Source organism: Drosophila yakuba, chromosome 2R, assembly GCF_016746365.2.
Source record: "Drosophila yakuba strain Tai18E2 chromosome 2R, Prin_Dyak_Tai18E2_2.1, whole genome shotgun sequence".
NCBI classification, from domain to species: domain Eukaryota; kingdom Metazoa; phylum Arthropoda; class Insecta; order Diptera; family Drosophilidae; genus Drosophila; species Drosophila yakuba.
In genome coordinates this window covers 5,765,987-5,778,661 of record NC_052528.2, presented here as the reverse complement: position 1 = coordinate 5,778,661, position 12,675 = coordinate 5,765,987, and the positions used below count along the sequence as shown (strand labels likewise).

Sequence of the window (12,675 nt, the reverse complement as noted above, 5' to 3'; positions counted from 1 at the left end):
ACAATTACAATGTGGCTTCAGACGAACGTACTAACAGATGGACCGCAATCGCAGGAGGGGATAAAGGATTCGACTGGGGACGACACGAGAGCGTACTAAAAGCAAATCTGTGCGGTTAAACGCAAGTGTCAGCTGTCATTTTTGTGGAAAGAATTCCGGCAAAAAATGCCAAGGAGCATGAAAAAAGCGCAGTCACACACACAGCACGGAGTGAATATGCAAAGGCAATAATTCTTGGAGCAAGTGTAACAAGAAAATAAGCGCAGTGCTAGTGGCAGTGGCAATGGAAATGGAAATGCTGAGCAGAATCGTCGTAATGAAAGCCGAGCTGCAGCCAAGGGATGTCAGCAGCTGTACTGAAGAGCTATAAAAAAGTCCTGTTCCTTTGTAGTGGACGAAGGAAAAACGGTGGTGAAAAGATACACATAAAGGATTTGTATATTCCCACATTTAAACATTGCTGAAACCAGGCCCCACACATCTCATTGTTTTAAATTAAGATCTTTATGGAGGTGCGCTTAGTTTGTTTATTTATCATTATTTTAAGATGTAAAAATAAATTTTTTCAGGTGTAAAAGAAGAAATGCACGAACGATGTGCAAAGTAGTGCGTGCGCTTGAAGCCTGGCAAAGAAGGAATACGGATTTCCATAAGGCCCGAAGATAGATGGCCATTTACTCTCTTTTTTGGTCTAACTTAGATTACGATGCTCGATAAGAAAGAGTTCATAGTCGAAGGAGGGCGGTAAAAAGTTAAGGACAAAGCAGCAGTTAAGTAACAATCCAGCATTTTCAGATTGTTTAAGCAAATTGAAGGCAACTTTTTATGCCAATCGAAAAATGGTTAGTCAACTCAGAACACTGAAAAAGACCTTTACACTGTTTATATGCGTAAAATAAGTACAGAAAAGACTAAAAAAATAGTTTGTAGGAATTTATATATAAACTTTTCTTACCGAGATTTTTTTTCATTCTTAGAGAAGTAGAGTAACCAATTTAGATTTGAAGAGGCGTCTTGTTTCTCGGCACGAGTAAGCCCACCTTAAGCAGCTCCACATGAGAATCTAGTGGGCACAACTGTCCGGGACATTTTCAAGAGTATTAGGGGCTAAATCCACTGGCCAGCAAATGATCAACCATAGACAAAAGCTGACGTACGACAACAGGCTGCCTTGTGTCCTCGAAGAGCAGGATACACTGCCACCCCCGACGCCCCCGCCGCCTTCCATTCACCATCACTAATGCCTGCAAATCGCCTGATTATGGGCTTTAAGCCGGGCAGCCACATATATCGCCATACAGCTGGACCAGCAGGACAAGCAAGTTGTTGACGGCAAATGGGAACTGGGCAGGGGACACGAGTGGCCGGCTGCTTGGCCATCATGTTGAGTTGTGTTGCTCAGCAGGATTTGCATGGCATTGCATGGCATTGCAGCGTTCTTTGGCTTTTTGTTTTTTAGCTTGGGTTTTCTTTTTTCTATTGCAAGGCTCCTTGCTGCGATGTGGCGCCAGCACATGCACAAATCTCCGCCGACTATGAGTACACTGGGAAAATGTAACTTGTTGCAATAGTTAAGGACATCAAGTATTGATTCGATTGAGTTCTTTGGGAAAGCGAATAAAAATAGTAAAAACCTTTAAAAAAATGCTGAAAGCAGAACAAGAAAGTCAAGTGAAATAAAGAGGTATACATTAGGCACAGGGCCGATTGTTTCATCAACGAAACTTATATTCTTCTGTGTAGCATATATACAAGCCATGGTGTTTTTCTTACTATGTGTGTGTGCACTAAAATCATAGTATTGTCCATGAATATCCTTAACTGATTACATGCAAGAAAGCTTATAAAAACAAAGATACCGCCCGGCGACAATGACACAACAGCTGCTCGGAATGCAGGCTAATATCCCGCCCTGCATTCTCCTTCTGCTTCTGGGTCTTGACTTGACGTGTACTTGGGTCTAAAATGTTGTGCATTCTAAGGCAGCTGCAGGCAGCTGGCCATCTTGAGCCAGTAGAAAAATAAATAACTATGGCTCGATAGCCAATGTGCTAGAAGGCAGGATGTAAACAAAAAACTAAAATAAATGTGTCTTTTTGCAATCAATAAAATATATGGTGAGCACTAAAGGAAATTTAAGAAGCAAAAGTAATGCTTCACCCACATAATTGAACTGCATTATTATTTTATAATATTTAGTTTTATAATTAAACACGAAATTGTAAACGTTCATAATTTAATTGAATTGACAAGTTCATTTAAGCATTATATTGTTTAGTATTTAACTACACAGAAATATGCTATAATAATTTTAAAACTTTATTTTCCCTTACAACTATCATAATATGTGCCTCAATTGATTGAGCCATATCGAAGACCTCTCGAGAACGTCCTGTTGGCGATAAGGACCATCTCACGTGTCACTGGGCCCTGAACCACTGAGTGCGGATAAGGTGGCCCTAACCAAACCACTGTGCCCACAATTACGCGCTCTTAATGAACGGCAATTGGGCGACCACAACAAGTTGAAAATTATGCCCCGGAATGGAATGGCCGATGACAGCAATGAATGACTGCCATTGACAGGTGGAAGTGGCATTGGAAGTGCGGCTCGGTTGCCGCTTGGACCGTCACTTTAAATGCCCCGGGCACTTTTGCCCACTTTCACCGAGGAGCCAGTCTTTGAGCGCCATAATGCAGCCAATTAATTATTTGGCCGGGCTTCTGCCGCAGGCGAATCGCCTGACAGCTGGCCATATTATTATTGTTCCCAGGCACACGGCATATGTCCTTCGCCCACCCAGACCACAGTCCCATCTTCCGCATCCTTGTCGCAGTGCGTGATTTATATTTTTAATATGGATTGCTTTCATTATGCATCCTTCACAATTTACCCATCTCCTGCCGCTGGCCGCTGGCCCATCGAATTTCCCTTTGCCGGTGGTCAGTAATTGTAATTTCTGTTGTTTAAAAATTTATGGCCATCAATGGGCCCCCAGAGCTGCAGTGCAGTAAGCGACATATATCCAGTTATTCGCATATACAAGGATACTCGTATGTGCATTTTCGCATGCAGTGTGAAGTGGGTGCAAAAGTAACGCAAAAATAATTGCACTCCCTTCCCTTGGTAGTACGAGAAAATTGAAATTGTACTCTGGGTAGGTGCATATACCCGTCCACAAGACGGCCAGCATAAAGTGAAGAAAACTATATATGTATATTAAGTGCACCGAAGAGACAGTTCATTGCGTCGAACGACCCCTCTCATACGAACAGTTTTTTGGCCAGAGAAAATTGTTGATTTCAGCACATGCCCGGTATTAATTAAGAGCGGAGCAATGGATGAGACTGGAGCTGAAACCAGGCCACTCCGGTCTTAATCCTGTAACTTTATGTTCGAGGCAGCTATCTATAGGGGACGGCCTGTCAACGTTATTCAGTCCTGGGCGATTGTCTCACCGGATAAGCCGTTAGCAGTTAACATCATTAGACGTTGGCCGGAAACTTTCTTAGGAGCAAAATCAAAATAAATAAAATCACATGATAAAAATGAAGTGCGCAAAGTTTGCGACGTGATAACTATGTGTGTCGGGGATTTCCAGGCAACTCCTACGAATTTCACAGGAAGGGCAAAAAGTATCGAGACACTTGACTACGTGCGACAGGTGAGAATGGAAAAGGGAAAAACAAAATCTCAATAAACTGACAGTAAGCGCTAAGCAGACAATTACTTGGGGATTAGCGTCATTCTTGGGGCAAACTTGTTGAGATCGAAAACGAGTGAAAGTCCAAAGTGGTTACGCCCGCTGGGGGAATTATGAAGGTACTTTCCCACTGAACCAACAAAAAAATTATTGAGTACACGGAAATTGATTTTTATTTATTTTCCTTAGTTGAAATTCTTATGCGGTATAATATTCGTTTAAAGCCATTGACACATTTGGAAAGCTCCTGAAAATATAAATAATTTAACTTTAAAAACCACTTTGCATTTGTATGTCCAGTTCACATGAGGAGGGCAACCAACAATATTTTCCTTTGCTCAGTCATACTGAGGAATATTTCCTTTTACGTAAAAATCTTATCAAGCAAAATAAAGAAAAAACCCTAAAATAAGACAAATTTTAGAAAACATTCAAAAGGTTTATGGCCAAATAATGTTGAGTGCTCAATAACCTGCCGGTAAGCATGTGAGTTCAACCGAAAATATAAAATATACTTTATATTCATGTGAAAGAACCGACCCATATCTGAAAGAAAAATCACTAAAGGTAATTCAATTATACTTGCATACTCATTGCACTGGACCATTATAAATGCATTCTATTCCGAATAAAAAAAGAAAACCCGGGTCAAGTCCTCACTTTTAAAACCATTCCTTATAAGTTTTCCCTCAGAAAAAGAATATTTTGGCCTTTATCTCGGCCGTGACATGATTTATATACAGCTATTTTATCTGGTATGCGCACAAGTAGAATATGCGAGTATCTGCTCAAAAACGGAGCTTGGGTTCTGCAGTCTATGAGTAAGCCAAAACACAAAGCTTGCCAGCGATTCACCTATTCGCAGACATACTATAAACTAGGATGCTCTGTGGTCGCATAAACTTTGCGTGTGCACAAAGTCCGTATTATTTAAAATATGCATAAATTGGACTTTAAAATTTACCCAGCCAGGTAACGCAAGCTTACTCCTGCGGCGAATGGGGGTCGTATGCATTTTCTGAAGACCTATACATATATGCAACAAGAACACTAGTCCTGGTATTCAAAGCATCGATGAGGTTTACATCATTCCGCCCGAAGCAGCGAGTTTGTTGTCTTTTATAATGTGAGCCAGGTATAATGAGTTACTGATGATGTTAGATAAAACATGAACTCATTTGTAGTTGTTATATCTACCACAAAATACAAATTTTAGTTCAAGTTGGAGAAAAATAATTTAAAAAAATAGGACAAAATATATAAAGCACAGAATATGCCAGTCAAAATCTAATCAAAAAAAAGTCTAAAAGTGGTAAGCAATGAAAATACAAGGTTTTGTTTATACAATCCAGAATTCATTTAAGTAGCTCTTTTTTCAGTTCTTTTTATTCAGATTCAATCCCCCAAGCCGAATCAGCTTAGAGCAGCTTACTCCGGCTGATCAAAAAAGCATCCTTCTTGTAATTACTGTTTGCATACCAAAGCTTTAACTACTTTCGGGTAATTAAACAATGACGGTCAAGTTTATTAATACTTTTGTCATACTCTTTTTGCCCAACGTCAATTGGTGCACAGTCAAAGTTATGCTTCCCATTTTTTCTGCCCACTTGCCACCTGTCTTTGCAGTCACGTGTTTTTGGCTCTGGCGCGATAAAAAGCAAAAAAAATTGCGAAAAGCACACATCTAGCCAAAGTGTAATGTGAGATTCAAGCACAACTTTTCGGAGGGCATCACCAACGCAAATACACAAACAAACTCGGAAAATACCCAAAGGGCTGCAGTTGTGTTATTTTTGTTTTCCTTTTGCTCAAAAGAGATTTTGGCATGTGGCATATGGCAAAATATATATAAAGGTATGTGACAACGCAAAACTTTATGGCAGGTGGGCTTGTTTTGGTGGGATATGTCGGGATTTTAACGAGAATAACAAAAGTTTCATCTGTTCACTAATCCATTTGCTTGCCCCACACGCGTTAAATGCATTAAGTTTTCCGCTGAAAGTTTTCTGTGAATGTGGCTGCTTTCGCTTCCGACGGGATTTTTTTTATAATTGAATTGTATGGCAGCAGGCCCTTTGTTTGCACTTGAAACTACTCGTATTTGCACACTACTTGGCTCGATGCGCCATCCCGCTCCTACGCTCCTACGCTCTTCGCTCTCGCTCTCTCTTTGCCTATCTGCTTCATGAGGAAAAATCTAATTACTTGGCTGCTGTTTAACTAACTCGGGGTAGCAGCAGTCAGACAGCTTCCCTTCCGGGTTTATTTTGTTTGTTTTTATTGCCGGCGAACGTGGCGTATGCGTAATATATGCACGTTGGGCCTACGTGGCGTATGGATCCTCCCCGGTGCTACATTAAGTGCTTATAATTGGAACGAACGAACGAATGCGCCTAGTAACTTACGATGTTTACACATGACTTACAAATTGTTTACGTCGTTCGAATTTTAGCCTTATACATAGGCATTAGGCCCCGATAAAGCTGCCAAACACACTCGGTTGGCTGAGCTGTGGCTTTAATAATGGCCATGGCTTGGAGTAACTCCTGCCACGTCTCCCTCTGTTGCTGCATTCCCCGGCTTACCTCACCGTATTTGTCATGCACTTGAGCACGTCGCAGTTTGTGGCAAGGAAAGGGTGGCAATGGGCTCGCGGCGGGCGAATGCAGCTGTGACTGTTAGTGCAACAAGCCGTTGCTTAGTTAGATTTTAAATGATAATCTTAAGAGGGACTGTCTGTAATGGAATCTGCTTTAGAGAAGTGTTTTTTCATTCATATACCTTTTTAACAATATTTTTAATATCGTCTAAGTATCTGGGCAACTGAAAACAAAAAGTAGACTTATTTATGTTTAATACAACCAGGCAAAAAATACCTTATGATAAATACTACTAAAGAAGTATCCAATTTAATAAACAAGTCTCTATATTAGGACTAATAGTTCGACTATTTTAAAAACCTTAAAATTCATCTTCTGTGCTTTATCATGAAAGAATATTCATAGTGTTCATAAGCGGAATTAAGTTTAAAATTGATAGCCTACAATTATTGAAAATATGCACATTGTGACCTTTGGCTTGTAAACCCCAAACGCCATTGAAAATTTATGCTGGAGGGCAGTACTAAATGTTTCGCAATGTGTCAAAACATTTTAGGCTACATATAAATTAATTATAGGATAGTTTCACCGGTTACTTTTCTGGTTGCCAGGGAAACTCGCGACAGCTCCGAGCTGGAAAATTAATTACATGCAATAGCAACACAAAGTCCTCGACTGATGGAGACTTGCTTGCTATTTCGTCCCCAAAATCAACACTCAAAGTAAACTTTGACAACCAAGATTGGGGGAGGTAAGAATAGAAAAAGGAGGAAAAAACTCAACAAAAATACGCGGGGTGTAGGTGTTCAGTGGGTGGGCCACAGAGGGGAGGTTGTGAAGTGTTCTGCTTACTTTACTTTTATCAACATTAGAAATCAATTAATTTTTCGTTAAATGTCAAAGGGAAATCAATGAAAATCACATTAAATGTGACCGACTTTCCTTCCGCTTGAAACTTTTATTTTGTTGTTCTTCCACATTAATTCAGCATCAATAAGTTTCGCCATCAATGAATAATTTATTAACCAGTGAACTAGGAGTTTACTTTTTGTCTTTTCGTAAAACTTTTCTATTGTATACACTTAAATTGAATTGCAATTGAATGTGTATATGTGGATAAGCTGGGAATTACGAACAACTCAATATCACAAATTGGTTCAATTGATAAAGTCCAATCAGTGGTCACCTGCGGGTTATTTGTACCTGTTTTGTGGTTGAATAGTCAATTAATTTCAAATAAAAAATGTTGCTCAATTTTCATCCTCTGAATCGGACGAGAAATCAATGCAATTTTTGCGAGTCTAAGCTTACCAGCTGAATCTTTTTTCTGCGTACTCCCAATGGTAATCCGAGCTGGCCGATTGTTTATGCCGTGTATTTAATTAAAGAATTTTTTCATCAACACTGTCACAGTCACACACACGAAAGCGCAAATAGACAGATATGCGCTTTTTTACTTCGTGGCTTTAAATGTTTCAAAAGCCTAAATTATGTAAGCATTCGCTTATATTTATGACGAGATTATTTATATTGCCTATTATTTTAATGCATGCTCAATTAAGCGGCACCCAACACAAAAACGCGACTGCACAGAGTTATAAAATTTTGTAGGAGCATTTTAATGCATTTATATATTGATATATTGTAATTACGTTTGCCGTTTAAAACTATGCAATTTAATATTTATTTTATATGCATTCCGCCACTGCGTTGTCAATAAAATTTCCGCTGCTTCTTGCCATTTGCACTTTAATCAAACTGCTATATTTCCCGATTAGCATGGATTTAGGTCAAACGAATCTCGATTAAATGAAGTTTTTATCAGTGATTTAATAAGCATATGTTATTCTTGTTTACTTTATCTAATTTCGATTAATTTGAATCAGTAGTTCTGCATTGCATTGAAAATGAATTATGAATTATGCACAATTCTATTATAAACTTTTTTGTCACCGTTCACTGTTCACTGATGGATTCTGATTTTTGTTGCGATACTGGTCTGTTTTTTGTTTTGTGTCATCCGCTTTTTCGTTTAATCGCTTAATATGGAATTAATTTTTACTCTTTGTATGAGAATTTATTGGATACCATTGAAGTACGATCCTCTACTGCGTTAAAAAATCTTCATATATTCTGGTTTTTATGGTAGTGGTTTGATTCATACACTTTTACAGTGTTGTTAGTCGGTTTTGCTTCGTTTGACAGAAACAATATTTATTCTTCTTGTTTCACTCTGATACTTTGATTTTCAATTATTATATGTTTGATTTTGATTTCATTTAGTATTGATGTAAATTTTGATTTTTGGATAAAGTTTAAATTATAACTGCATTTAACCACGGGATGTTGATATATTTCCTTAGCGACACCTTAGGTTAATGAGCTGCTCGTTCTGCCACCTTAACTATACGTATATAAATCTATATATATATATATATATATATATATATATATATATGTGATAAGGACACCAAAACTATGGCAACAAGTCAAGCACTTAACACACACTTTGTTGGCTCTCTCTGCTCCCCTCGGCCGTTTTGACTCGATTTCGAGTGACAGGACTGTCAATTATGGACAATCGACCTGGCACAACATGCAGAAAAATAAACAGACAATGTGCCGGTAAATCACGACGAATTCACGCGATTTTCTGCGAATGAAACTGGACTCCCAACGAAAGTCGAGGATAATGTGTGTTGTGCTCGGTAACAGCAACGCCGCTTGACTGAATTTTCTGGGATGCTGCCATCGTTAGCCATTCCGAATAATTTCTTGGTCAATGTTAACAGTCAAAACACGAAGTTCGAATTGTTTGTGGATCGCATACAGCACTGCGCATGTCCTGAAATCATTCCTCTCTCTCTCGAACTTTTAGTTCGGCTGACACACTTTTCGCATTCATATTGCTGTAGGTTAGTGCCTCGTCGTCGCCTTAAAGCCTGTGAATCGAAGGCACAAGCCCAGTGCGTTACTTAATATGCCTGGCACCTTTGCTCCAGTCTCATTTCATGCCCTGGCTCTGGACTTAGCGTGGCATAAATGATTTATTTCGTGTTGCCACAAGTTTTCATTCATCTTTAATTCGGACCCGAGCCCCAAAGCCCCTGAGAACCCCGCATCCACACACGTCTCGCCACATTAAACTGCAGGTCAGTGTGATTTGGCCATTTGTCTGAACATTTCTCGCACTTTGAGGACAAGGGTTATGGTATGGGTTTCCCTTACGGACAGCTGCAAATTCATTTATGTTAATTTCGCCTGGTTAGACTTCTTGGCCGCAAAAACCTGGGTTGGTTTTGGGCCGGCAGACACATTAACCATGGCCTCTGGGCCTGCCTGTTTTATGTACTCCCCCGTCTGTCAACACACAACGTTGCGTATGCGTTATTTTAATGAGGTTTTTCCTCTGCCATGAGGATTAGTTTTATGATTGGGCATATTAGTCACCAGACTCTGAGTGTGCTTGTTTGCACCATGAAATGCTTAATTATGCGTACATCGTATTTCTCTCGGCATAAAATATTTAACAGTGCCAATTGTGCGGATAAGTTGGGATAAGAAAGTCAAGGTGATTTTGTTTGAAATGCAAAAGTTCAGGTAATCATTTTCGCGACTCCTTGGCTGATAAACATAATATAATTCAGTTAATTAAATAGACAAAGACAAGAGAAAGACAATAAGAAATATAGTTAATACCATTATAAGTCTATTTAGTAAGTTTAGATTGCAAATGAGTTTATAAAGATTAATTCTGGTGCTATGCCAACAATGAAACCTTTCGGCATCTAAAACACTTTCGCAGTCCCAGTTTGTCTTTCAACTTTCATTACCTAGAAAAAGCTTAGTGGAAATTATTCCGATCCATTTCGGAGTACTCTTCCAAATGCGAAGCAGTCCGCTGAAATGCGCATTCATAACTCAAAATGGCTAACTAATTTACGTCAGGCTTATTATCTCTCCGTTGGCAACGTGTTGCCTAGCCCACCCAAGGACCTCTCACAATAGCGACGTCCTTTGGAATCGTTGCCGCTGGGCCCAGGCGCAAATACATTATATAGTGGGGAGATGGGATCCTCAAAATACGAGCAACTGGGGAGTTCGAGGTGGTAATGCCAGAAAAGCACGTGTGCGCCAAATGCATTCACCTCGCCATGAGCACAGACACTCACAAAGAGACAGACAGCCAGACACAACTGCAGATACAGGTACAGATACATATACAGATGCAGATACAGAAGTGCACAGACAGCGCCGCTATGCCATTCTGCATTTATACATGTTATGTGATTGTCTGAGACTGCGAAAGGGGCGTGGCAGGCGACAATAGTTGCCAGAAAGGCGAACAAGTCCCCAATACCGATGCCAACGCCAGAGATGAAGGTGGCACGATCTTACTTTTGCTTGCCGTTGGAAACACAATAATGAATATCCATACTCAGCCTTTTTAGGGATGCACAATAGAAGAACTGTAAGTAGAAAAATCTACATTAAACTAGCTTTTTATTTAACATCTATATATACTATACTACTGTACTATATTCACTTAATGTTCTTTGAGTGCTTCTAAGATATTCCTGTCATCCTAACACGAGTAACTCAAGTTTTAAGTTTTATTTTATTATTTAAGCGTGCTTAATAGACTGCTCGTCTATTGCTGATAATTATATAAATATCATTTCCTGTGTCTATTTACTTTATTTAATTTTTTTACGTGTGGGATTAAGGTGGGATAATCTTTGCTACCCATGTCTTCTTCTTTAAAATTAAATCTTTGAGAACATGCAAATGGTAAGCTTGACTAGGGATAACATCTCGAGGTTTTATTAACATTTTTAAGGCGGCTTTAAGCTATAGCATTCGCGTTATTCCCGTTTTACTTATACGCTGTGAGGACTAGGAATCCTCCTCTTCCGTTAGGGCATCTTAGCATAAAAAGTAGCAGCAGCCGTGGAGCCAGAATAGCATTCACCTGCCCGTTGCCATGTGCAAGTGTTTTGTCAATGCCGCAGACGCCATTGGGATGAGCTCTGCCAAAAAGGATAAGGTTCATCCTCGCCAGACTCGTTTCCCAATCGCGAGGCTCTTGGCTTTACTTACACTTGAGCGAATTGTTGCGCATTTGCAAGAGAGCGACGTGGACTCGGTTACTCGCAGTAGACTCGCAGACTTGGAGCCACGCAAATGAGTGTTTTGGGCGCCAAGCTTCCATGAGAAACGCGCTGGCCCAAAACAATAGCGACCAAAAATGACGGAGACAACGCCATCGCACCCGTTGTCTTGATGGAAAGGTGCGTCAAATGAGTTGCCATTTGGTTTGCAATGGCATGTGTCTGCCGCCAAGTCCGCGACATGTCGCGTGATTTGAATTTGAATTGAAGATGCTATCGCAAATGTGCATTAATTTGTCAGGGCTTTGGCAAATGTGCATGCTAAACCCAAATTTGTCTGCGACAGCAGTCAAATGCGTGAGTAATGAGTGAGTGAGGGGATGGAGCGGCATTCGTTCGCTGATTGCGAAATGTCTTTGCACGAGTGATTAGTAGGCGAATCCACTTGACACATCAGAATCTTTTGGGATTTGACAAGAGATCAAAGGAGTTTTTGACGAAATAGAGCTTTAAAGAAAGCGTGGTGTCGGTAACATGTGGGAGTTTAAACTATTGCAAATGGTAATCTGATGTTTCTATTTAGAATCTTTTGGGATTTGACAAGAGATCAAAGGATATTTCGACGAAATAGAGCTTTAAAAAAATAATACAAAAATATACACTTTCAATAAACAAGTTCTTCAATGGGAATGTGCGACAAGTTTATTTTATTAATTCCTTATTCCACTTGTATTTTGTCCCCCATTATCGAACGAGCTTTCCATATCAAAGTACCATTGGTGTTTTTTAAGGCATAAATTACTAGCAGCATTGCACACTAAAAACATGAGTTTATGACCCGTAAAAGTTCTATCATGTCTTCCCTTTTCGCCCATTATCTAATTTTTATTTTCAATTTTTGCCGTGCCCTTTAATTCAGCGAATTTTCCTTTTGCACTTCAGCAGGCAATAAAAATATTTTAATGCAACATTTTTCTCTTGTTTTCCGCCTCTCATTTTACGGCTGCCCATTAAAAGGGCTGCAGAGTACGTGAACCAAAAAAAAAAAAGAATCAGAACAAAAACCCACACAATATATCAAAAAGGTACAAAAACGGCGGTCGAAACATCTCTAATTTTTTGGAAATGTTCTGCTGCTGAAGTTTTTCAGTTTGACCAGGCCCAGAGCATCCGTGGAGCACACGTAAATGGCGAACGTGGCTATAAACTAATTGAATATTTTAGGGCATTATCTATGCCATTTATTGTTTGAGTTTCGCC

General features: G+C 39.6%; 1 protein-coding gene across 1 annotated transcript in view; it reads right to left on the bottom strand.

Annotated features, from left to right (window-relative positions):
* LOC6529437 (putative neural-cadherin 2) overlaps nucleotides 1-9,016 on the bottom strand; it is a 117,279-nt gene extending 108,263 nt beyond the window's left edge. The window contains exon 1 of the mRNA XM_015196859.3: nucleotides 7,616-9,016. The gene's annotated coding sequence lies outside the window, so the exon portion shown is untranslated. The remainder of the gene's footprint in view (nucleotides 1-7,615) is intronic.
* Between the last annotated feature and the right edge of the window lie 3,659 nt (nucleotides 9,017-12,675).